This window comes from Callorhinus ursinus, unplaced genomic scaffold (assembly GCF_003265705.2).
Source record: "Callorhinus ursinus isolate GAN/ISIS: 27379988/994484 unplaced genomic scaffold, GSC_fseal_2.0 scaffold19, whole genome shotgun sequence".
Taxonomy (NCBI): Eukaryota; Metazoa; Chordata; class Mammalia; order Carnivora; family Otariidae; genus Callorhinus; species Callorhinus ursinus.
Window position 1 is genome coordinate 6073413 of NW_027397081.1, and position 25188 is coordinate 6098600.

The 25188-nt window shown below is 44.4% G+C and overlaps 1 protein-coding gene and 1 non-coding gene across 4 annotated transcripts in view; one reads left to right on the forward strand and one right to left on the reverse strand.

Moving 5' to 3' along the window:
- The window catches only part of EXPH5 (exophilin 5), a 71574-nt gene that overhangs the window by 40660 nt on the left and 5726 nt on the right, over positions 1–25188 (reverse strand). Inside the window, exon 1 of one of the 3 annotated variants that reach the window (XM_073903686.1) lies at positions 12224–12436. The exons of the other annotated variants lie outside the window; for them this stretch is intronic. The gene's annotated coding sequence lies outside the window, so the exon portion shown is untranslated. Of the gene's footprint in view, positions 1–12223; positions 12437–25188 lie in introns of those variants that run through there. 3 annotated transcript variants of the gene reach the window in all.
- Positions 20502–20574, forward strand: TRNAE-CUC (transfer RNA glutamic acid (anticodon CUC)). Its single transcript has one exon. It is a non-coding gene; the product is annotated as a tRNA-Glu (tRNA).

Sequence of the window (25188 nt, forward strand, 5' to 3'; positions counted from 1 at the left end):
TCCGTATTACACTTAACAGCACAGTTGATAAAAAACTAATTTGCCATGAAGACTTCAGACAGGGGGGCCCACGGGGTAAGCTCGCTGCCAGTCACTGGAATGGACCTCACACCACACTGAATGCACTGGCTAATGCCAAGGTTTGGGCCCACGACTGCTAAGATTTTTGTCCATTTTTAGTACAAGGTCTAAAAGATTTACTTATCTAAATTCTCCTAAGGCAAGCGTGCTTGAACTGAGAACAGTTTACACGTTTATTTATCGCATCCTGGATCCCAGTCTAACTTCAGAAAGTAAGTATTCACACATGTGATTCAGCTAGGTTTTTTTTTGTTTTGTTTTGTTTTGTTTTGAGCACTCACTATGTGCCAGGCACTGTTCTAGAAGCTTGGAATTAGTGCACAAAAGAGACAGCTCCTAGCCGTCCTGGAGTTTGTAGCTAGCAAGTGGTGGTTCTTCCACGGCCACCCCCTTGGCCCAAACCATCACTGTCTCTCCCCTGGGTGACTGCAGGAAGCCCCTCCTTGTCTCCCTGATTCCACTCCAGCTTCTCCTTCATTCAGGCTCCACACGGCAGATGGAGCGGTATTTTAAAACCACAGAGGGAAGTCCGGAGGAAAAGGCTTAAATCTCTCCAGGAGCTTCCAACCATACTTAGAATTCCAAACTCCACGGTTGACGGGGCTGTGCAGCCACTGGCCCTCTGTCTTTTCTACCACGTTTATCAGACCTCCCCCGACTCCAATCGGCAGCTGGCCTCCTTCCTACTCCTCTCGAAAGCCGATCAGGTCCCCAGTGGGCTTTGCACTCACTGTCCCCTCCACCATCACATGGCCATTCCTTGGTATCATTTAGGCCTTAGCTAAAATGTCACATCCTAACAGAGGCCTTCTGGGACCCTTCAACAGAAATAATCCCTTCCCCCAACCACACTTGCTATGAAATTACTTGGTCTACTTTTCTTAATCTCATTAATCTTCTTATAGAAACACGTGCATTTATTGGCTTTTTTTTTTTGTCAATCATCTCCCCTTTGCCCCACTGAAATAAAGTCCATGAGAACAAGGACCTTGCTTGTCCTATTTTCTGAAATGATGTCTATCTGACATAGAGTGTGGACTCCGTAAGCCCTTGGTGAACAAACGAATATGAATCTGGGCAACTCTTTTCTCTGGGCCTGCATTTGTTCATCTATAAAATAAGGGGTTTGAATTAGCAGCTCCCAAGGGTACTTCCCCACTTGCAATGATTCTGAGCATGCTTTTGCTAATGTTTCAAGGGGATACAGCCTAATATTTAAAGGACATGGTTAACAAATCCTTATTTAGGTCTGTCTGAGACCTCAGAGATTTCAGCTCTGTGGCTGAAAAGTGCCCCCTTTCACACAGTTCTCACAGGCCCATTGTCCTTGTACCCTCTCTGCCCTTTCTTCCAGCTGCTTCTCTCGGGATCCAGCACATGATTCAAATCAACTAGAAGAGAATTTACAATTCCAGATTCAAACTGACAATACTTTTATGGAAGATGAAGATAACATCTGGGGTTGGGCGCCTGGGTGGCTCAGTCGGTTAAGCGTCTGCCTTCGGCTCAGGTCATAATCCCAGGGTCCTGGGATCAAGTCCCGCATCGGGCTCCCTGCTCAGGGGGGAGTCTGCTTCTCCCTCTGACCCTCCCCCCTCTCATGCTCTGTCTCTCTCAAATAAATAAATGAAATCTTTAAAAAAAATAAAAGATAACATCTGGTACCTTCGTGATGCTGCTGAACGTTATGGGCACCATGCACACGGCACATCCTCCTGGAGGCAGGAAGCGGGTCTGGGATTACACGGTCAGCAAGGCCACTGTGCTGGCTGCTTCCACATGTGCCCAGTGAGGTAGGTACTCTTATACTCATTATACAGTAAAAAAAAATTGAAAACACAAAATGCAAAAAAAAAACAAACAAACAAACCGTCTGTGGTTATCCCATGGTGAGGAAAAGAGCAAGGCTTCTGCCTGGCTTCAGACCCCGACTACTCAGCACGCTAACATGTATTATTTCCAGAATGAGTACAGATTATTGTCTGGAGCCTGAATTCTTCAACACTTGGCCTGTCTCTGCCCTTTTTTTACATGCTGGTGTGCTCACCACTGGAGTGTCAGCTCCCTAACCAGAGCACCAGACTTTCTGAACCCACAGCAAACAGTGACGAAGTATTTGAAAACTAGAGTTTTTAGCCTTTGCCTCCCACTTATTTTTATTTAAAGTGGGCTCTTGGAGCCCAACATGGGGCTTGAACTCACAACCATGAGATTAAGACCTGAGCTGAGATCAAGACCTGAGCCGAGATCAAGAGGTGGACACCTAACCGGCTGAGCCACCCAAGTGCCCCCACCTCATTCTTTATACAGATGCTCAGACATCTTTCCATAGAAACTTGTAAGGCAAGGGTTAATGCAATTCCATGTTAGGATTCTGTGCGGTAGGGGAGCTGCTTGGAGCTGCAAGCATGGACAGAAATCCCTCTTGTGAGGCTGCTATTAGCACAACTGCAAGGCAGGTTAGAGCCAATCAGTTCTGATCCATAGATAAAGTCCATGATCTCAACGTCTTGGATTTGCTTACATATTGTACTATTCATGGCTTCCTTCCAGAGACAACTACATCCTAAATTTTGGCCACACCCTTTGTACTGCTAGTTATGTAATCAGGTAACAAGACAGAACTGTACTTGTGTCTATCTACTGCATCCTTCCTTCATTTTCATGAATAAGAATGCAGATCATGTTATGTTTTTCTCATATTCAGGCAATTTAATGCCAATTCTTGCAACATGTCTAATCAAGGAAAAAATACAGAAAGAACAGTCTCAGAAGAGCCTAGGCAATTCCACAAGGTTGAAAGAAAGTGATGCCCATATAACTTTATTCCAGATCCAGGCAGAAAGGTCACAATACTACATTGCCTTCACTGTAATTAATACCCACATTTATCATATTCAATTTAATTCATTCTTTGGACCATGCTAATTTAGCGATTTTAGAAAACCAACTGAAATCCAACATTCTGGAAGTAGCTTTAACTTTAAGAAACTTAAAACGGGGCACCTGGGTGGCTCAGTCATTAAGCGTCTGCCTTCGGCTCAGGTCACGACCCCAGGGTCCTGGGATCAAGCCCCAAGTCTGGGCTCCCTGCTCCGCGGGAAGCCTGCTTCTCTTCCCCCGCTCCCCCTGCTTGTGTTCCCTCTCTGTTTCTCTCTCTGTCAAAAAATAAATAAAGTCTTAAAAAAAAAAAACCTTAAGAAACTTAATGCTGAAATATGGCATTCCCTCTCTCCCTACCCTACTACACCAACCAAATATGCAAACCAGGACTAAAGAAAAGAGGCATTACAAATAGCTACTCCGTCTTTGCTTCAGGACACAGAATGCAAGAAAATGCCCTGAGGTTTCCTAAATGCCACCACCATGAAAGTCGTGCTCCTGTGTCCCCATCAGGGATCATGGAGGTTCAGAAAGTCCATGACCTGTAAATCATCATCCACTGCAGGATTCAATGACAGGGTCAAAGAAAGGTTGGTGTGGACATATGTTAAGGCTCATTGGTTTGGCTCACAGTTTGTAATACATTTTCAAAAAGAGTTAATCCTTGAAGTAATCCTTATCCAAATGGTTGCTGCTTTTTCCAAGTTCACTTAAGCAAACCTGTCTCATGATGGGTTGGGTTTAAACTGTTTTTCTCCACCTATTAACCTGATAAATCCACACTCCACATCATCAGAAATTACTGCAGAAGCACCTTACAAAAGGCTTTACTTTTAAAAAATTCCTCCTGAATCCTTGAACTAAATGTTATCATTAGAGTTAGGACTCTGCTGATAAGTTATTTCAAACATACATAATGTTTCATATTGTATCATCTCATCCAGAAGAGCTTATTATGTTTTGTCTTTACTCAAACATCCTCCAAAGAAGTACTCCCAGAATGATTCTGTAACAAAATCAGTACCTGGGGCAAAAGGAAGTTAATGCTAGCCATACAAATGCATGTGTCTACTCCAAATTATGTAACTTATTTATAGGAAACCTAATATTGGTGTAAAAGATATTTTACTGGTAATATTGTTGTTGTATGTTATTTGCCATCATTTTAACTTTCAGACTCTACTATTTAAATTCTTCTTTCTCAATAATCAACAAAATTTGTGATTATTCTTCATGATGTATTAAATGCTTTAACATAAAATCTCAGTGGGTCTTTGGAGAAAAAGCCCAAACAAAGCTTTATTACACAATAAAAATGATAATGTAACATTGGAGGCTATTGTGTACTTTAAATGAATATGTCTCAGGGCATCAAGAACAGCTACAGAATTGTACTCATCCTGTTAACAACCAACTCATTCCTCAAAAATGAAATGTCAGTGTAATAAAGCAGTAATGCGGGCTGTATTTTATAGGAAAAAAGTGGAAATGAACAGAACTGTTTACTTGGTATATGTGTATAGGTGTGGACTATTCTTTATTAACAATGACCTTGGATTTTAAAAGTCATCATCTATTTGGCTTTGAATCACTTAGGCCTATGAGCAAAAATGTTTTCTTTTGGGTAGGATAAAATAGTGTCTGGCATAGAAAAAGAAAACTGGATGTCTGATTCCCTCAACGTTTTGTTCTGTTTTGTTTTCCTTTAAATCATTCTGACACCTCCACTCTCATTGCTAATATTCCAAAATAGGACTCAACAGTCATGAATTAAGCATGGTGGTTTTCCTGTCTGAGAGTCATGGGCCATGCTTACAAGCAGCCCAGGAAGTGCTGGGAACCTGTTCCACTCAAAGAAAAGGGGGCATGGGGCGTCGTGTTTTGGGTCATATGATCCAAAATTTTTCACTTTGTCCTGGTCCTAATCAACCAAACCAGGAATTGGTTGACCTAAAAGCTAAACAAGGGAAGGAATGCCGCCCAGCTGATATGCTCTATTTTGGGCAGTGATTAATAACTCAATCATGTGCTTCCTCCTAACATGTCTTGAAATCACGATGACAAGGAAGAAAAACTCAAGTCACATTGAGTCTGAGAGTTACCCCGTGGGGAGATATTACGCGGTACCGTACGTAGAAGCCACGAGGCAACAGAGTCGTGAACAGGCTGAAGCCATGGGACAGAGAGGAAAGTGGCAAAAAGAAACTCTGCTGTGGCAACAGAAGTGAACCGGGAGAAGCAGACAGTGAGGCTGAGCCACAGTCCGGCCGATTACCAGCCCCGGGGACTGGCGCCAGGATGCTGCTCTGTTCTGATCAACCTCCCCATTTCCAAAGACTGGCTGAGCAGGGTGAGGCTGTTCCTTGTGTTTCCTTACTGCCCCGTCATAGCCTTGCAGTCAAGTGCCACCCACCCACCGAGGTAAACCAGCATATGATCCTTGTCACCTGCAAGAGCATAACTAAGACAGCCTGCCATGGTCAACAAGTAGGAATCTGCTCACAGGGGAATTCTTCAGTGTCGAGACAGGAAGTCCTAAATGTCAATAAAATAGACTTTGATTTGCCATTATACGATTTTTAAGATTTTATATATATTTTTTTTATTTGAGAGAGACTGAGGGAGAGAGAGCACGGGAGTGGGGTGAGAGGCAGAGGGAGAAGCAGACTCCCCGCTGAGCAGGGAGTCCCAGGAGGGACTCGATCCTGAGACCCCGGGGCCATGACCCGAGCTGAAGGCAGATGCCCAACTGACTGAGCCACCCAGGTGCCTGCCATTATACAAGCGTTAAGTTCTTTCTTTTTTCTAATTATTAAAGTAAAATTACACTCAATAAAGAAGACTTGGGAAAGTTTAAAGTAAATAAAAGCCACCCATAATCATCACAACCAGAGACACTGCTATGTGTACCTGTGTCTGCCCAGCATTTTAAAGCAGGGACAACAGGTTGTTACATTGGGACCCAGGCTGTCTCAGGTTTAGCTGGGGCATGAAAGCAAGAGATTCCACATATCCAAGTGAATTGTGAGAAGATCAGTCAGCAGAACTTGATTGTAGGATTATTAAAACAAACGAAGGGGCACTTGGGTGACTCAGTCAGTTGAGCATCCAGCTCTTGATTTCAGCTCAGATCGCCATCTCAGGTTTGCGCGATTGAGCCCCGCATTGGGCTCCATGCTCAGCAGGGAGTCTGCTTGAGATTCTCTCTCTCCCTCTATTCCTACCCCTGTTCATCTGCTCTCTCTCAAATAAATAAATAAATCTTTAAAAAAATAAAATAAAACAAAAAAGCCAAAGTTCTTCGCCCTATATTTTCTTCTGGTTTTATAGTTTCCAGTCGTATGTGTAAGTCTTTGACCCCCTTTGAGTTGATTTTTGTGTGTGGTGTAAGATAAGGGTCCACTTTCCTTCTTCTGCATGGGGCTGTCCAGTTTTCCCAACACCGTTTGTTGAAGAGACTGTCCTTTCTCTATTGTGCATTCTTGGCACCCTCATCAAAAGTCAGCTGACATATGTGTATAAATTTATTTCTGGGCTCTTTACTCTGTCCTACTGGCCTATATATCTATCTTTATGCCAGTACCATACCGTTTTAATTACTGTAGCTTTGTAGTATATTTTGAAATTAGAAAGTCTGGTGTGATTTCATGGATATGACCCAAAAGCACAGGCAAAAATAGACAAGTGGGACTATAGCAAACTAGGAATCTTCTGCACAGCAAAGGAACACTCATTAGAGTGAAAAGGCAACCCATGGCACAGGACAAAATGTGTTCAAACTGTATCTCTGATGAAGGGTTAATTTCCCCAAAATATAAGTAACTCTTAGAATTCAATAGCAAAAAACTAACAGCTTGATTCAAAAATGGGCGAGGTGGGTGCCTGGGTGGTTTAGTCGGTTGAGGGTCCGGCTCTTGGTTTCAGCTCAGGTCATGATCTCATGGGTTGTGGGATTCAGCCCTGTGTCTGACTCCACGCTCAGCACAGAGTCCCTTGGGGATTATATCCCTCTGCCCCTCCCCCCACTCCTTCTCGTGCTCTCCCTCTTTCTCAAATAAATAAATAAATCTTTTTAAAAAAATGGACTAGGGACTTGAATAGACATTTCTCCGAAGAAAGCATACAAATGGCCAAGAGATATATGAAAAGATCCTCAAAATCAATAATCATCAGGAAAATGCAAATCAAAACCACAATGAGGTATCACCTCATACCTGTTAGAATGGCTATTACGGAAAAAAACAAAAACAAAAACAAAGACAAGTGTTGGCAGGGCTGAAGAAATTGGAATCCTTTAGTATGCTGTCGATGGAAATGCAAAATGGTGCAGCCACTGTGGAAAACAGTATGGAGGTTCTTCGAAAAATAAAATAGAACTACCATATGATCCAGCAATTCTACTCCTGGGAATACACCAGAAGGAAATGAAAACACTAGGTTAGGAGATATCTGTACCTCCCATGTTCATAGCAGTATTATTCACAATGGCCAAGATGTAGAAAGAATCTAAATGTCCATCAGCGAATGGATTTTTTAAATGTGGTATAAACATAGAATGGAATATTACACAGCCTTTCAAAAGAAGGAAAGTCTGCAAATGTGACAACATGGGTGAACCATGACGGCATTATGCTGAGTGAAATGAGCCAGACACATAAGGACAGATATTGAATGATTCCACTTATTTGAGGTTTCTAATACAGTTAAACTCACAGAAGCAAAGAATAGAATGGTGGTAGTAAGGGACTAGGGGGAGGGGGAAATGGGGAGTTGCTAATCAACAAATATAAAATTCCAGTTCTGCATAAATGAGTAAGTTCTACAGATCTGCTGAGTAACATTGCGCCAATAGATAAAAACACTTTATTATGCACTGAAAACTCTGTTAAGAGGGTAGAGCTCATGTTAAGTGTTCTGACCAAAAAAAAAAAAAAAGATCCAAAGACCTCTTGTTAAGGTTACAAGGCCCCTTACCCCCACTGGGTCAGAAGAGTGGAGGCAGACGGAGGAGTTTAGAGAGAGGGGCGTCAACAGTGCCACCAGAAGACCTCCATCTAGGTCGCTTAGAGTCTGGGGGAAGGGCTGCCTGGTGTCCAATTCTTGTGCAAGAAGAGTAAGTAAGCTGGAGAAGCTGGTGCCAGCCAGCTCAGAGTAAAGGGAGGCTGAAGGGAGTTTGTTCAGGGGGCAACCGGTCTCACTTCCGGGGTTTCCAGGCAGAAACGCTGTGTGTGTGTGTCCCATGGACAAGACACGAGCCCCTGAAGAGGCTGAGGAGGCATGGGGCTCTCTTAGTTCATATCCACTAGAGCTAGCTCATGAGGGAAAAAGACCTTAGTGGAAAGAGGCTGTGGATGAATCACTGGGTTCCTAGGGACATAGTGAGGTTGGCAGAGAACAGGGGACAGCACACCCTATCTTCAAGGAAGTTGCAGGAGAACAGAGCCTAAAAGCCCCCCAGGAGCATGTGAGACGAGAGACAAATGTAAACATCTGTCCACCCAGAGAGTGTGGAAGCCATCCCACAGCCAACCCAGTCAAGCGAGAGCTTTCGGCATCCGTCCCCCCCATACCCCTACCCAAACTTCTACCTCTTGGCCCATCCACCCTCCGCTCCATCAAGGGGTAGAGGCTTTGGTGGGAGGTGGAAGGGAGGGTCAAATCCCTCCTCACTGTTACAGGCTTCTCGCCGTGGAATGGGCCACTGCTCTGAATGAGGTCAGACTTAATCAGGGACCAGATAGTCTAATCACTATATATCGAATTGAGACTGTGTTTTGTGTCTTCAAGTGGCCAAAGGATTTCTGTTACCTAACAGTGAGCAGAAAAATAATGGGACTACTCACATTTTTATCCAGGAGCATTAAAAGGGCCAAACTACAGATGCTTTCTGATAATATATCCCAGGGGCCGGGCTTGCCCAGCATGCCACATACACATTATGCGTTTTTTAAAAAATGCCTTTATACTATAAATACTGTTTTGTAGTCACTAATTCCCACTTAGCATTATATTAAGAATGCTGCGCTACGTCAGTATTTTCTTATCATTGTATCTCTGTTCCATAGTATATATACCTAGTCTCTTATTGTTGGATATAGGAATTGTTTTCTTTTTTAAGATTTTATTTCTTTATTTGTCAGAGAGATACAGAGAGAGAGCACAAGCGGAGGAATTGGCAGGCAGAGGGAGAAGCAGACTCCCCTCTGAGCAGGGAGCCCAAAGCCGGACTCCATCCCAGGACCCCAGGATCATGACCTGAGCCAAAGGCAGACACTTAACTGACTGAGCCACCCAGGTGTCTCTAGTTTTCATTTTTCACAACCATAATGTTGAAATGCACATAGTTCAAACCTAACATTCATGGTTAATTCCTCAGGATAAATTTCCTTGAGGTGGAGCCAAAGGATGTACATGTTTTAGTGACTTATGAAATCTATCACCAAATTGCGCTGGAGAAAAGTTATGCCAAATTGTTCTCCAGCCAGCAGATCCCATATGAGGGCCAGTTTCCCCATACCCTTGCCGACATGACTTATTATTGTTCTTATTAATTTTTGATGATCTGATATCTAATAAGCACAATAAAAAGGTTTTTTTTTTCATTAAAAAATATCCAGTTACTGGAGAGGTTGACTATTATTTCAGTTGTTAACTGCATACATTTTTTTTATGACTTCTCTGCTCAACACCTTTGCTTGTTATTTTAACCCTAGTGTCATTGAAAATATCAGTTCTTTGAAGCTCAAGGCAAAGGACCAAAAGGATGTCAGAATGGGTAACTGAATTTTCTTGGTTGTTTGCCTCCGGTTACTCTTGCCTCTGTTCAGGTTGTGGTGGTAAATACAAAGAGAGGTACAACGTGGCCCCAGGACCCAGACACTATTGTCATAGACTCTCTCTAGCGCGATCTTCACTTTTTCCCATCTTTTTCCCATCCCACACATCTGAGCGTGTGTGAGGGTGGATGGAAGGGTCGGTCAGATGCTCGGTTCTGATCCCTTTGTTACTTGGGCTGATCAAGTAACATCTATGGGTCTCATTGTCCTCATCTGTACAACTCAGTTCTTCACGACCAGACCCCCTGCTTACCCGTGTAGACTTGTTTCCCATCATCCTCTCACTTAGTCCCAGGGGCCAACTTTTCCAATTCCTTGCCATACTCTCCGGCCTTTCCCCAAGTTGCTCTTCTGCTTGCTTTGCCCTTCCTTACGTATTCTTGGTCCCATGATCTAGCTCAAGGCTGGTACTTCACTAAAGGATTGAAAAATGTTTTTTGAGTGAAAAATAAAATGAATACAATTCAACTATAATGAGCATTTACATTTGTAAAGACGCTGGGCATACACTAGGAAATGTAAGCTCTAACAGTGGGAAAAGATACACAAAAGAGCCGTGTTATAACACAGGACATGTTAGATCCTTAAAAGAAAAACAGCTGGGACGTCTGGGAGGTTCAGTTGGTTAAGCGTCTGCCTTCGGCTCGGGTCATGATCCCGGGGTCCTGGGATCGAGCCCCGCGTCCAGCTCCCTGCTCAGGGGGAAGCCTGCTTCTCCCTCTCCCACTCCCCCTGCTTGTGTTCCCTCTCTCGCTGTGTCTCTCTCTGTCAAATAAATAAATAAAATCTTAAGAAAAAGAAAAAGAAAGATGGGTCTTAGAGGAAAGATGGAAATATACTGGAGTATAAGCCCCATTAGGGCAGAGTCTGAATCTGCCACTGTTCCTTGTGAGTGATGCTCTTTCTTCAGTGAATGATCGAATGATTTGGAAAATAGTTTGTGTGTGTGTGTGTGTGTGTGTGTGTGTGTGTGTGTGTGTGTGTGCGTGTGTAGGAAGGGGGTATTGTTGAAGACCATCATTCACAGAGAGTAATCTGAGGAAAGGAAGTAGAATAGGAGCGTAGGAGTGAAGGAGTAGATTTTGCTTGTTTTCATTTTGTTTCCGTGTTCATAGAAGTTTTTATTTGCTGGCCTTGCATTAACAGAAATCATCCAAGCTTACTCATGGAGGTCAATCATTATCTATTAATATTTTCTATATTAATACTGTCCTATGTCATTGGGCTATGAATGAGAATCTCAGAAACTCTGAAATTCTCTCAATTCCTTGTTAGAAACACACAGGAGAAGGTTCAATACTCAGACCATGCAGGTCTTCCGGAGGCTTCTTACGCTCTCATATAAAGAACAGGGCTAGGAGGGGAAGTTAAAGATTTCTTTTTGTGGCCTCATGCCTGTCATTCAAACCAACCCACTGGGTGGCTGCTCCCTGATTCAGCAGATTCACCTAAAAGCTAGGGATAGGGAGAAAGGCACCACATAACCCTTTAGCACATAATTAACTTGTATTTTATCAGAAATGATTTTGTGCTTCTCTAATATCATTCAGAATAATAATAATAATAAATGGTTAACCTAAATCTCATTCTCCACGTGCAGTTTAAAAAATTATTTTTAGCAATTTCTGCTAAAAAAACAATTAGTGAACACATAGCAGAAGTAACTGAAGGTGAGTAGATTTCTGGGGAGGGAACGGGAGGCGTGCAGGAGTGAGGAACACCCTTGGCAGCCAGCAGTTCCCCACAATAAACAAACACTAGCCCTATTCTTTAGGACTTTAGTTCCCAATATTGAAACGGCCTTTCTGAAATGAAGATTTGTGTCCAACTGCTAATTAAAGTTCACGTAGTGTGTTACATGAACTGGAACAGTGCGGGCATTAACAAGCCATAACTGGGAGTCCTTCTCCCCACACACCTCTAACCAGTCCAAGGCCAGTCTCTTTGGGGACACTCTCCTCATCATTTCAGCTCCCACGCATCTTTCTCTCACTCCCAAATCCTACTGTCTGGACCACTCATGAGGTACTTAGTCATGTGCAGCCTAGTATTTAAATTTTCATGCCCTGTCTGCCCAAAGAGATTATCAATTTCTTGGGTTCTACATTTTGCATTTACCATAGCAGACTGCATAAATCATATAAATAGTAGGTCCTCAAAATACTGTCAGGTATCTCTTATTTGAATGAAATAGAAATATCACTAATCTTGATCCCCAAAGATGCTGGGATTTATTGGAGTAAACTCCCATCACGATAAACTTGCAGAGTCATCTCTTTCCTTTCTTGTCATGCCCGTTGATGATACCATTCTCGCCTTGCTGCTTTGAACCTAGAGATGTACGTTCAATATATTCTAGCACATTCTGGAATTCCAGGGCCAAATGACCTGCCGGGGCTTCATCCTGGCACATAGCAGCTTACCTGGTCGGTGCTTGGCGGCGCAAGGTAGAATGACGGCTTTATCTCTCTCTTCATGACTTTGCACAAGCTTTGAAACCAAGATCCCCAGTGCCCTAGGCTGGTGGAGATGGCACAGTGAAGACAGGGGGTTCCCCACTTGCTGAAGCTGAACTACACGTCTGCTGACCCCGCACAGAGAGAAGGGTACTGCCGAAAAGTCAACTTGCTGCTACTTTACCAAGGGAAACAGCCACTTGAAGTGTCTTGGGTTCTTTTTGTTTGTTTGTTTTTTTCTTTTTTTGGAGGGGAGGAGGGTATTTCAATTATCAGTCAGCCTTAATTCTTTCTGCTTAGAATGGGAGAGCACCAAAGCTCCTGAGAGAAGTCCAAAGCTGACAGGCAGGAAATGAAAGCACCTGCACTGTCCTCTGGCTACCCGGGCACCTGCTGTGTGGCAGGCTGTTCACCTCCGCTTGCCTGGGCGCTGGTTCCTGGGGGCCAGTCAGTCCCTCCTCACCTGCCAGATGGCTGCTGCTGGTTTCTATGCAGAAGTCCTTTCCTGGGCCATCTGGAGCCACCGAACGCGTGCCAGACTCCCTTGCTATAACTCTGCTCCAAATTCTGCCCACTTCTCCCTTCACTTCCCATCCCGGTCACAGGCCTAACACCTTACCCTCAGTGCTGAGACAAAGTACCTCATGAGACAAAGCATCTCCATGTTTCAGAGCTGGTGGAGGAACTGTTGGCCGTTGGTATTCAGATATATCACTTCCCCTGGACTCCCTGAGCGTAGAGTCCACCTGAATCTACCAGTTTCAGTGTGAATGGTGGTCAAATGCCAAAAGCTACTGAAAGCCAGAAACCTGGGTTCCCATGAACTCCCCTTCCCCTTCTCCAGCCAGTCAGCCCCACGTCCTGCTAATTTAACTTTCCAAATACTTCCTGAGCCTCTCCCCTTCTCCTCATCCTTAGTCAGGGCCCCCTAATCTCTCCTAATCCCCCAGCTCCCCAGGGGCTCCCATTTGTAGCCAGCCCTCCTTGCTGGTCCTAGGCTCTCACTTTGCCTTCTAGTGATGCCCCTACTGCTGATGCCTGCGACTCCCCAGCCTCTTCCCCATCTCTGCACCTTCCCTAGTGCTGTCTGCCCCATCCGGGATGCTCCTCCCACTTCTATTCGCCCCACACACCCCCATTCAAGACTCAATTAGGACCTCACCTCCTCCAGCAAAGTCCTCCCTGACACCTCACCTGGGGTGAACTGACGGATGTGTCCCTGTGCATAGCCGGCTTATTGTCTGCCACAGTACAGTAAATACTTTGTTTTTAAATCCTTCTCCCTCTCTGAGGACCCAGAGACTATGGAGAGCATTTTGTGTTTCCGGTACTAGGTTCATAATAGGATAGCATGTATCCGCTAAATAAATGAGCGCCACTCAACAGAAGTGTTGTTGAATCCATGATATGGGGGAAAAAATCTCTCTTATGGGGCTCTTACCCTAGAGAGGAACACAGAGGTACCCAGCCTCTGAGCACCACCCCCCCCGAAGCTGTGAGGCATGCGAGAAGGGTCCTGAGACAGCGACAGGCTCCAAAGACAGAGACCTTCATGCTGCAAGCGGGAGAGCTTGGCACAGCCAGCAGCTTCAGCAGAAAGACAAGAAATGGTGGTGTTACTGCCACTTACTGTTGACAGCTGACCCACCTGCTATAAAAGAGTCCTGCTGACTACTGAGTCCCAGGAAGGCAGGTGGACCCACGCTGCAGGAGAAGTGGGGACCTGGCCACCTCCCCAGGAGACCCAGGCCCCTGGAGGTGTAGGAGCTTCTGTGTTTAGGGCTTCCACCTGTGAGTGGCCCAGAGCGCCTCAGAGATGAAGCTCAGATGAGCTGAGAACAGAAAAGCATTTTTATCACTTTAATGCTAAAGCTATCATTGCTCCAAGCACTGCTTGGAAATTGTGCCATTTACACTTGTTGGTCAGTTCTTAGACACATGCAAAATGTTTATACTAAAAAGTTACATTTATATTTCTTTGTATTCCCATGAACTCTCTTCAAGGATCTGTAAGGCCCTGAAAAGTTGTGAAAAATTGCCATGTGGAGGAAATGAAAAACAGTTGGGCCAGAGTCCGGAGTCAGAGCTGGGCAGAACCAGGGCACAAAATGCTCAGTAGAGCAAGGTGAGGGTGGGGTCCGGTGTGGCTTTGAAGGTGGAGACAGCTACCCCGGGGGGAATACGTTACTCATACACCTTTTAAAGAATTTTGCCTGGATGGCAGGGGCAAGGCAATTAAACAGCTGTGGACAGACATGACCTAATTTATGGGCCTTTCCAGATGTCTCCTGTGGAGCTGGTCCTATCATAACCTACAAATAAGGATGCATTTTGATGGGATGCGGGGAGTTGCTGAGAACAGGGGAAGAAAATGATGTCCTTAGGGAGGAAGAGGCACCAGGAAGCAGATGAGAGAGAATGGGAGGGTGGCTGGGGCCTCCCTGACTTGCCCCCCCCGCCATGGGGAAGGCCACTTCAGAAACCACCCTGGCGCTTTGTCCACTGGGAGGAGGAGCAGTCTCTGCTCATCCTGACCCTCATCCTGACTGGAAGCGGTAAAGTGCAAGCCCACGTGCAAATGCACGGTAATTCAGCCAGCAACTGAGACCTACCCTCAAATAGGCACAAGTCCAAAGAGTCATTTTATATACTTTTTTTTTAAAAGATTTTATTTATTTATTCATGAAAGACAGAGAGAGAGAGAGAGAGAGAGGCAGAGGGAGAAGCAGGCTCCCAAGGAGCAGGGAGCCCGACATGGGACTCGATCCCAGGACCCCGGGATCATGACCTGAACCAAAGGCAGACGCTTAACCATCTGAGCCACCCAGGCGCCCCATTTTTATATACCTTGCCGGGATCTGGAAGAAAGAAAGAAAACCACATGCAAAATACATGACAGCCTTTTTTTTTTTTTTTTCTTAAATAGGCTGTTAAAAGTTCTGCAGTTTAAAAGCCCAAAAATGAAAAGAAAAACCTGGGTCACCATCTGAACAATGACACGATTTAAATCAAGATGCTGGCTGTTTAGGGGACTTCCTATAGACCCATAGCGTGGTGGTCCTCAGGTCACCTGGGAGCATCTGATGAGTCTGTCTCCAGAGCCCCTGGCCTCAGCCACTGGAGTCTGTGCCCCATCAGCACCCCCAGAACATTCTTGGGCCTCCCGTGGCCAGCGAGCGTGTTTGGTGCGGCTGCAGGGGTGGGGCGGACGGAGACCATGGGGGCCCTCCACCTGACCCCCCCCCCCGCCGCTGCTATGACGTCTGCTCACATGTTCTCTCAACTGCTGTTTAACTCCCTGAAAGCGAAGGTATTAACTGCCCTTGGAAGCTCTGCTTTTCCACCCACCTCTGTCATCCCGCGTGGTGGTCACGCACCCACGGAGCCACAGAACACACCACACAAGTACCTTCGGGGACGGTCAGAGTCCCGCATTCTAGGCCCACGCCCACCCCTGGACATTACTCTGGGCTTGAGACACTTTGAGAAAAGAGAGAAATAGGATTGTAATATAATATAATATATATATATTATCTGGGGAGAATAGGGATAATCTTCGTTCTTTCTACTTTAAAGGATGTTTAAGGGGCTCCGGTGAACACGGTAGGCTTTAAAGCGCAGCGTATGTTCAAGTCGAGTATTCCTGAATAATCACGGAATTGGCACAGAGAGGTGCGTAATTACTTGCTCTTGCTTTTGGCCAATGTCTACTGAAACCAGGCTGCTTTTCCCTTCCAGGAACTCTTCAGGCTTCCACGTTGCCTTCTCTGGCTGTTCTCTCCTACTTCCTCACCCCGAACACGACCACCCGGGAGCCGATGTGAAGAGCCTACGACTAGAGCCCCAGAGCACGTTCACAAGAACAGGATCCAAGCTGCTTGTGCATATTACAACACTTGTGTTTGTGTGCAACCCACACTTAGTAGCCAGTAAAACAAAACAAAACAACAAAAAGTAAAAAGCAATTCTTCCCGTTGCCAGACTCAACAGCTCCAGGGATAGGAGGTCCCTTTGATCCTACCAAGCAATTTTAAAGTGGGAAAGCACCAGAAACAAGGTTTATTACATCTGTGGCGGGCACAGCCCTTTCAGTTGTCCTCTGCTGGGACTCCAGGCCTTCCCCTCCCAAACCACAGGGTTTCCTGAAAATCAACACTCCCTCAACTTGTGCAATGGAGGGGAGTGTAGGAAAGACGTGTGCTCCAGGCAGAGTCGGGGCCCAGTGCCCGGGCTGTCAGGCCCGGATCCCTTACTGCACATTAGAGCCATCTAAGGAGCTTTAAACAATACCCGTGCCCAGCCTGATCGCAGACCAATTAAGCCAGAATGTCAGGGTGGGGCCTGGCCTCGGTAGTTTGAAGAGTTCCCCAGGTAGCTGTCATTTTGACCAGGTTTGAGAACCTCTGTCTTAGCAGAGCCTGCAGGCCAAGACCTGTCATCACAGAAGCCAAGAAGATAGCAAATATCTTAGTGCTCAGGTAGGCACATACAAAAGGAAGTGCAAGGCCCTCCTCGGCACCTGCCACAGCCACATGCTATCACTTGTAGCCAGACTAGAAGGTCTGTGGCCCCCGCTTAGGACTCCGGTGCTACACTTGCCCCCAGGAGGTGCTGCAGATTGGATGCCTGACCCCAGGGTAGTCGGTCTACAGGCTGGCCAGAGATGCGTCAGGTGACGCGGCATGCAGGTCCTGAGCATGAGGATCGGGACCAGAGAATGTGAAAAGCAGCAGTCAGCCGAAGAACCCTGGGAGGAAGAAAGTGTGGGCTGTGACACGTGAGCAGAGCGTGCGGCCGGTCCCTGGAGCCGTCTTGGATCCCTGAGTCCTTCAAATTCCAGCTTCAGTCCACGTGTAACCTTTCTGCAAAGCCCGTTCTACCTTAGGTGCCCTGAGTGACACCCTTCCTTTCTACCCAAAGACCCTGAGTCGGAGCGTGATGGACACTGAGGAGGGCTGAGGAAGAACACCCAGAAAGTCAGGGAGCAGAAGAGGGCAACTCCCCAAAGGTGCAGAAGCCAGAGAAACCGTAAAAGAACACAGGATGGGCATGGACAGTAGTCCAGGATAACGGGAAGGAAAATGCCCACAGATCATCTGGCAGGAAGCAAAGCTTTAGCAATGTAAGCCTGGGCAGTGAGAAAATGCAGGCTCTGCAGGACAACAGAAGAGGACAACAGGAACGGGAGAGAAAAGAGCGAGGAACTGTCCTTCCCCTGCTCTGGGGGATGACCTCTGCAAGCTTCAGCTCCAGGCTCTAGCTACTGTCAGCTGCTTCCAGCTGGCTTCAGCCAGACACTTGCAGGAGGCTAGAGGGCGAGAAGGAAAAACGCTGGGTATTCTCCTCTGCCCTCTGCCTTGTGCAAAACTTTTGGAAGTGACTGCCTCCCCTACATCTTCAAATCCCCAGACAGGCCTGCCACGCTCGGTTGCAGTGTCTCTTGGGGGATCCTAGCCAAGGCTTGGGTAACACCACCTGCTCCCTTTTCCTCTCCAACCAGTGGTGAACCAGCGCTGGCTTGTACTGGCTCACAAGGGCAGATGGCCAAATACTCAGGGATTTTGCAAGCTGGTTGTTAAACTATTGCTAGCTTAAAGTTGGCCAGTGCTACAAATCAAGGCTTTTTCTCCAGGGGAGCCGGTTACCAGCACAACACTGCCTCCAGGCTTCCTGCTGGGGCCAGTCCCTGGCGCTACACTTTCCCCAGGAGGTGTTGCAGATTGGCTGCCTGACCCCAGGGCAGTCAGTCATTGTCCCCTGATGGGTTTCTCCGCCTCTTTCCTTCACCATGGAACCAATTCACTGCACTATATTCTATTTTAAATAAGGTGTAATTTCTGTTTTTCTGGTGGGACCCTGATTGATGTGCAGACAGTGATCTCCTAAAGAGTTTTACCGGCTCCCCTGAGAGCAGCAAACGTTAAATTCACAACATGTGAGGTTTTTAATTTTGTTTGCTTGTTTGTCTAGTAATCCCTTTAATCACTTATCCATGTGATTAATTTTTAAAGCAAATTAATTTTGTGATAAATGAAAACCTTATGCCACCCTAACAGGGTATTGGTTTGACTATCAAAAGAACCAGATGTAAGAGACAACCAGGGGACGCCTGGATGGCTCAGTGGGTTAAACATCTGCTTTTGGCTCAGGTCATGATCCCAGGGTCCTGGGATCAAGTCCCACATTAGGCTCCTTGCTCCGTGCGAAGCGTGCTTCTTCCTCTGCCCCTCCCCCTGCTTGTGCGCTCTCTTCTCTCCCTCTCTCTGACAAATAAATAAATAAAATCTTAAAAAAAAAAAAAAAAAGACAACCAGGTCACGCGATGCAGATCTCAGGATGAATGTCTACCCTGGGTTGGGCTGGCCACCTGGCACAGGAAATGAGGAGATGAAGGAAGTGAAACATGACCCATCACCTATGTGTATTACTATATGTGCTCAATCACACTTCTCTGTACAAAAGCCTTTTCCCTCCAGCTCCCTTCTTAGTGGCATGAAAGGAGTTGTAGCAGCATTCGCTTCACCAACACTCTGTTGCTGTTGTTGCTTGTTTGCTCCCTGGTCCTCCTGCTAAAAGGAATAGTCATAGGCCTTAGAAGCAGATGGAGATAAATGGTACCGGACAATCTGCTAGCCATTTAGGGGGAAAAATCGATCCATATGATTATCCTACTTTAAAAATAAAATATACATAGGATCGTTAAAAAAGTTAGTTTTTAAAAAAGATTTGAAAAGGTAGAGGTGGATATTGACCTAATCTCTAGATGGAAGAACTTTCTAATCTTAAAAAGAAAATTTTTAAAAACTTGGTACATTTTGTTATATAAAAATGGAGGGGCACCTGGGGGGCTCAGTCAGTTAAGCATCCGACTCTTGATTTTGGCTCAGGTCATGATCTCACGGTTGTGAGATTGAGCCGCGCATCGGACTCCATGCTCAGCATGGAGTCTACTTGAGGTTCTCCCTCCCTCTGATGCTCTCTCCCTTTCAAATATATGCATAAATCTTACGAGAATATTTTTTAATGGAAAAAGTTCCTGCTGCTTTCAGATAAATAGAAGTTAAGTGCAAACTGAAAACTGGGGAATATATTGTAATAAATAGGACAAAAGTCAATTTCCTTAATAGAGAAACATATAAATCAGTAAGAAAAAAACCACACTGAGATTCTATGTCAGACAGTGTTGGTTGCCTTCTAGAATCTATTCCCCCCAGTTACTCTCCTTTCTAGTTTCGCTGTGGGCAGCAAAGTGTTCAGTTTCGGGGGAGGGATCACGATTGGTCTAAGCCTAACATCTGAATCCCATTTCTTGATTTCCCAATTCCCTTGCAGCGAGGGTGGCCTTATGACCTGGTTCTGGTCAATGAGACATGAGGAGGAATTGGCGGGGATGGCATCTGGAAGAGCTTTTACTTCCAGGGTAAAGGACAAGTATAATTGGCTCCACCATATCCCCCTCTTCCTGTCTTGGACAGGAATGTGATGTTCAGAGCAGTTGTAGCCATTTTGTGTTGCAAGACACCATCCTGACATCCTAAACCACTACGCCAGCTAGTGCTTGTCTACTTCCAGAGACCTTGTTATGTCAGAAAAGTATATCCCCAATTTGTTAAAGCCATGGTTAGAACTGTTATGTAAGACAAGAAGCATTCTGAATACAAATCCTGAAATTAAAATGGGCAAAGATATGAATAGACAATTCATAAATCATGAAATGTAAATAAGTCGTAAACCTGTGAAAAAATGTTCATTATAACCAGTGCTAGATATCAAGTCAATATTTTTTTTGCCTGCAAAATTAGCAAAGATTTATTTTAAATAATAATACTACCCAGTGCTGAGAAGTATATGGTAAAATAGGGGGCTTACCACACTGCCAGTCAAGGTGAAATTTGGTAGAACATTTTTTGGAAAGTAATTTGGTAACATGTAATAAGAATTTAGAAAATACATTATAAACTAAGGATTCTACTTTGTGGAATTTACCCTAGGGAGACAATTTAAATTGAATTAAGGATGTAATCATGAAGGTTTCCCACAGTGTTATTAAGCAGTAGGAAACAAAAAAATAAGGAAAAAATCCAAGTGGCTAAAATATTATAATGATCAAATTCTAAAATATATACAGTAGAATGGTTGGTGGGCAGTCACAAAAACTGTCACTGACGATGAGTCTTTAATTTGAAGGAGTTGCTTTTATGTTAGATGTTACATAAATAAGCAAAAAAATGCACAGTGTAGGGGCACCCGGCTGGCTCAGTCAGTAGAGCATGTGACTCTCAATCTCGGGGTTGTGAGTTCAAGCCCCACGTTGGGCATGGAGCCTACTTAAAGAAAAAAAGAATCTTAAAAAAAAATTTTGCACAGTATGACCACAAGTGTATAAAGTCAATGTGGGTGAAAATGGTTTGATGATGCCTAAAAAGTTAAATATAGAATGACCCAATATCACGGTAATTCCACGCCTGGGTATATACCCTCAAAGAATTGCAAACAGGTACCCAAATCCTTGTAGATGTATGTTCATAACAACACTATTCACAATAGCCAAAAAGTGGAAACAACCCAAATGTTAATCAACAGAAGAATGGATAAACAAATTGTGGTATATACATACCATGGAATATCATTCAGTTATTAAAAAGCACAAAGTACACATAAATGCTACAATGTGAATCAACCTGTGAAAACATTGTGCTAACTAAAGAGACACAAAAAGTTACATATCGGATGATTCCATTTACAAGAAATATCCAGAATAGGTAAATCCATAGAGACAGAAAGCAATTACCAGTAACTGGGATGTGGTGGGGGGAGGAGGGGCAGAAATGAAGAATAATTAATGGGTTTTATTTTGGGTGATGAAAACATTTCTAGCCTTGTGCCCAATTATCCCAACACCATTTTTTGAAAAGACTATCTTTCATTGAATTGCCTTTGCACTTTTGTAAAAAAAAAAAAAAAAAATCAACTGGCTGTATTTTGGGGTCTATTTCTGGACTCTCTTCTGTTCAATTAATCTATGTCTTTCCCTTCACACATACTATGCTATCTTGATTACAGTGGCTTTATAGTAAGTCTCAAAATCAAGTACTGTGATTCTTCCAACTTCATTCTTTTTCAAAATTGTTTTGTCTATTCGATTCCCTTGCTTTTCTAATCATTCCTTCCTACTATATGGAAACTCAGTAGAATTTTGTCTGTTGATCTTGTTTCCTACCACCTTGCTAAATTTACTTCTTAGTTCCTGGATTTTCTTTCTTTCTTTCTTTCTTTTTTTTTTTTTTGGTATATGTTTTTGGGGGATTTTCTTTGTAGACAATCATATCATCTCCAAATAGGGATAGTTTTATTTCTTCCTTTCTCATATGTATGTCTTTTATTTCTTTACCTTGGCTGATACTTGCTAGGACCTTAAGTATGATGTAGAATTAAGACTGGTGAGATTATATATCCTTGCCTTGTTCCATATCTTAGAGGAAAAGCATTCAGTGTTTCACCATTAGGTATGATGTTAGCTATAAATTTTTTGGCAGATGCCTTTCATCAGGTTCTATTTCTTTCTTGCAAAGAGTTTTTATCATGAATGCATGTTCAACTTTGTCAAATGCTTTTTCTGCATCAATGTGATCACGCTTTTCTTCTTTAGACTGTTGTATGGTGGGTTCACAGTAATTTATTTCAAAATACAAAACCAGCCTTACTATTACGAGTTACACTGTATCCTCCAAAAATATATATATTAGAGTCGTAACCCCCCCCCCAGTACCGCAGAATATGACCTTATTTGGAGATAGGGGCTTTACAGAGGTATTCAAATTCAAATTAAGTCATTAGGGTGGGTTCTTTTTTTTTTTTAAAGATTTATTTATTTATTTATTTGACAGAGAGAGACAGTGAGAGAGGGAACACAAGCAGGGGGAGTGGGAGAGGGAGAAGCAGGCTTCCTGCTGAGCAGGGAGCCCAAGGCGGGGCACGATCCCAGGACCCTGGGATCATGACCTGAGCTGAAGGCAGACACTTAACAACTGAGCCACCCAGGCGCCCCAATTAGGGTGTGTTCTAATCCAATATGGCTGGTGTCCTTACGGAAAGGAGAAAATTTGGACAGAGAGATAGACATGTGCATGGTGAGAGCACCATGAGAAGACTGAAGTTATGCTGCCCATGCGCCAAGGAACTACCAAGAACTAGGAGAGGGCCCCAGAACAGACCCTTGCCTGGTGCCTTCAGAGGGAGCACGGCCCCTCCCAACACCTGCACAACACATCTTCTGGACACACCTGGAGAATGGAGCTGTGGTTGCCAGGTTCCCCTCCCCCCAGCCCCCTGCCCCCTTCAACGGCTGCGAAATGCATTATTTCAAAGTTGAACCCAAAGCAGTCCTGATAGAAATATAAAACACCACAACCTTTCTTTGGGAAGTGTGGAGTTTGGTCACTGCTGACCCCAATTCCCTCTGTCATCATTAGAAAGTGTAACACACAGTGCGATGAGGAAGCTGGCCCCTGTGGTATGCCACGCTGATATTTAAGTATGACCTTTAAATAGGGCCATTGGCAATGCCAATAAGGAAGCATTCTTGGGAAGGAGAGTGAGGTGAGGCTATAGCTCTCAAATATCGCAGCCTACGCAGAACTCACTGCAGAAGAATAGACCCGAACTGAGTCAGCGGGACTCTTAGCCAGGCTTGTTCTAAGACTCAAGTTTGCTAAACAGAGAAACATGTTTTCTGACTAACCTTAACCTGACCTTCTGTGTCCTTGGTTTCCCCAAATCTTTCCTTCCCTTCCTTTGTATTCCTTCACGGATGTAAGTTAAGGTCCATTTAATTAGAAATGGAGCACCTACCTACTAGGTGTGTAAGGCTCTCCATCCCTAAGACAATTCTCAGCCACATAGAACTCAAGACTGATGTACAGAATGCAACTGACCTATGAATACATTAACATTACAATATATATAAAACATTATAAAGAAGAGGGTGGAAAAAATCCGGGTATTTTTAAAAACAAATCATTTCAAAAGATATACTTACAAAGTTAAAAAACATAGCCAAACATTTTGTATTTCTTTATTATCAGAAGAAACCGCCACCATTTTTTAGTTAACCTATGATGATTATAAGAAATAAAATAATAGTAAGAGGGTTAGAGTCCCTTTAAATATGCGCAAGAGATAGTCGCCGTTAACGGTTTGGAGCATATCCTTACAGAATGCACACATGCTTTCTAAAACATAAATGGTTGCCTGCAATGTTGCCTATATATGGCCGATTCCACTAGTGGTACCCTAGCATCCCGTATGCCCTTTTCCTTAATAATAACTTTTAGTTGGACACATGGCAACCTCGCATTGTATGTTCTCTAATGTTTTTGTTTTTGTTTTAATATTTTATTTATTTATTTGACAGAGAGAGAGAGCGAGAGCAGGAACGCAAGCAGGGGGAGTGGGAGAGGGAAAAGCAGGCTTTCCCGCAAAGCAGAGAGCCCGACGTGGGGCTCGATCCCAGGACCCTGGGATCATGACCTGAGCCGAAGGCAGACGCTTAACGACTGAGCCATGCAGGCCTCCTGGACACAAGAGTTTTAATGGGAAAACATCTCCGTGCTGTGATGGGCTGCACAGTAATTAAATGCACATGGAGTTCACAAAACCAGTACTTCCTGCAGTAGTACCTCAACCAGGTTCCTTCTCCTGCCTAAGCTTCCTCAGCAGAAAGGAGATAAAAAATATCCCTTCCCTCATCAGGCTGTTGTGGGAATTAAATGAGCAAATGCACATAAAGAGTTTAGCACACAGCAAGGGCTAAACTACTGTGGTTACCATTAGCTTTTGAAAAAGGCAAAAGTGCCTGCTCTATCGATTATGATGAAGCTAAAAACAAACAGATAGGAAAGACTTGGAAAAAGCTACAGGAGTTATAATGTCACACAGCCTAAAAAGGACACTGTCCCCGAACCTTGGGGTATGAAAGTGTAATATGATAGTAGTTCTACATGTATTGCCCAGGGAGACCAATCCAGGGCAGTCACTAGACGGGAGAGGATGTGTGAGATAAAGCTCTCCCCTAGGATTAAAGGAATGAACTAAATTGGGTGTTACTGGAAGCTGCAGACATCTGAGAGATTCATGTGAATCCCACACCTTGTTAGGTGATCAGAACACACAAGCCCACAGGGCACTCCTGTGACTTCTAGATGGTTCTCGTGGTCCCTTTCCCGAGGCCACATAGGGCTGCTGGAGGGCAAGCTACATTTATACAAACACTTCATCTTACAGGACTTACCACCAACCAAGAACATTCATAGACCGAAGCCATCTGGGGCAGAGTCTAGGTTTTATTTTCTCCTGGGCCAACCCAGTGTCTGGCGCATAGTAGATATTCCATGACCAGGAGCCCAGTGCTTCCTGAAAGTCTCTCTGTTAGCCAGAGGCCGACTTCACTGGCTGGGAGAGTAGAGGACAGGCGGAAGGCCTGGGGCAGGAGACTGTGTATCTGGCTTTTAATCTCTGCAGGTTGCTCCAGCGTCCACAGCCACGGGCACTCGGCCATTTTGAAATATACACTCCCTCTGGTCTGGGCCGCAGCCTTGCCGCTGAGCTCAGATAGTCTAAATTTAGACATGCCATTTTACAATTTGATTACATCAGGCGCTGTGATGCCTTATACTTTATAAGTTTTCTGCAATAGGAAAAACAAATAGTCTTGATTTATTGATATCTCTTCTGTGATATCAACTCATGGTTAATATAATCTCTTGGTACTCTCTATTTCAGTTACGTTTATGAGACAGGGGTGGGCGGGCTTGGGGGTCGTGTCAGGGGTAATAAGTAGGTAGCTGTGTTTTTCAAAGACTTGTGACAAAGTAAGATGCTTTTCAGATTTTATATATTAAATATGTATGTACATATAGGATACATATGTGTGT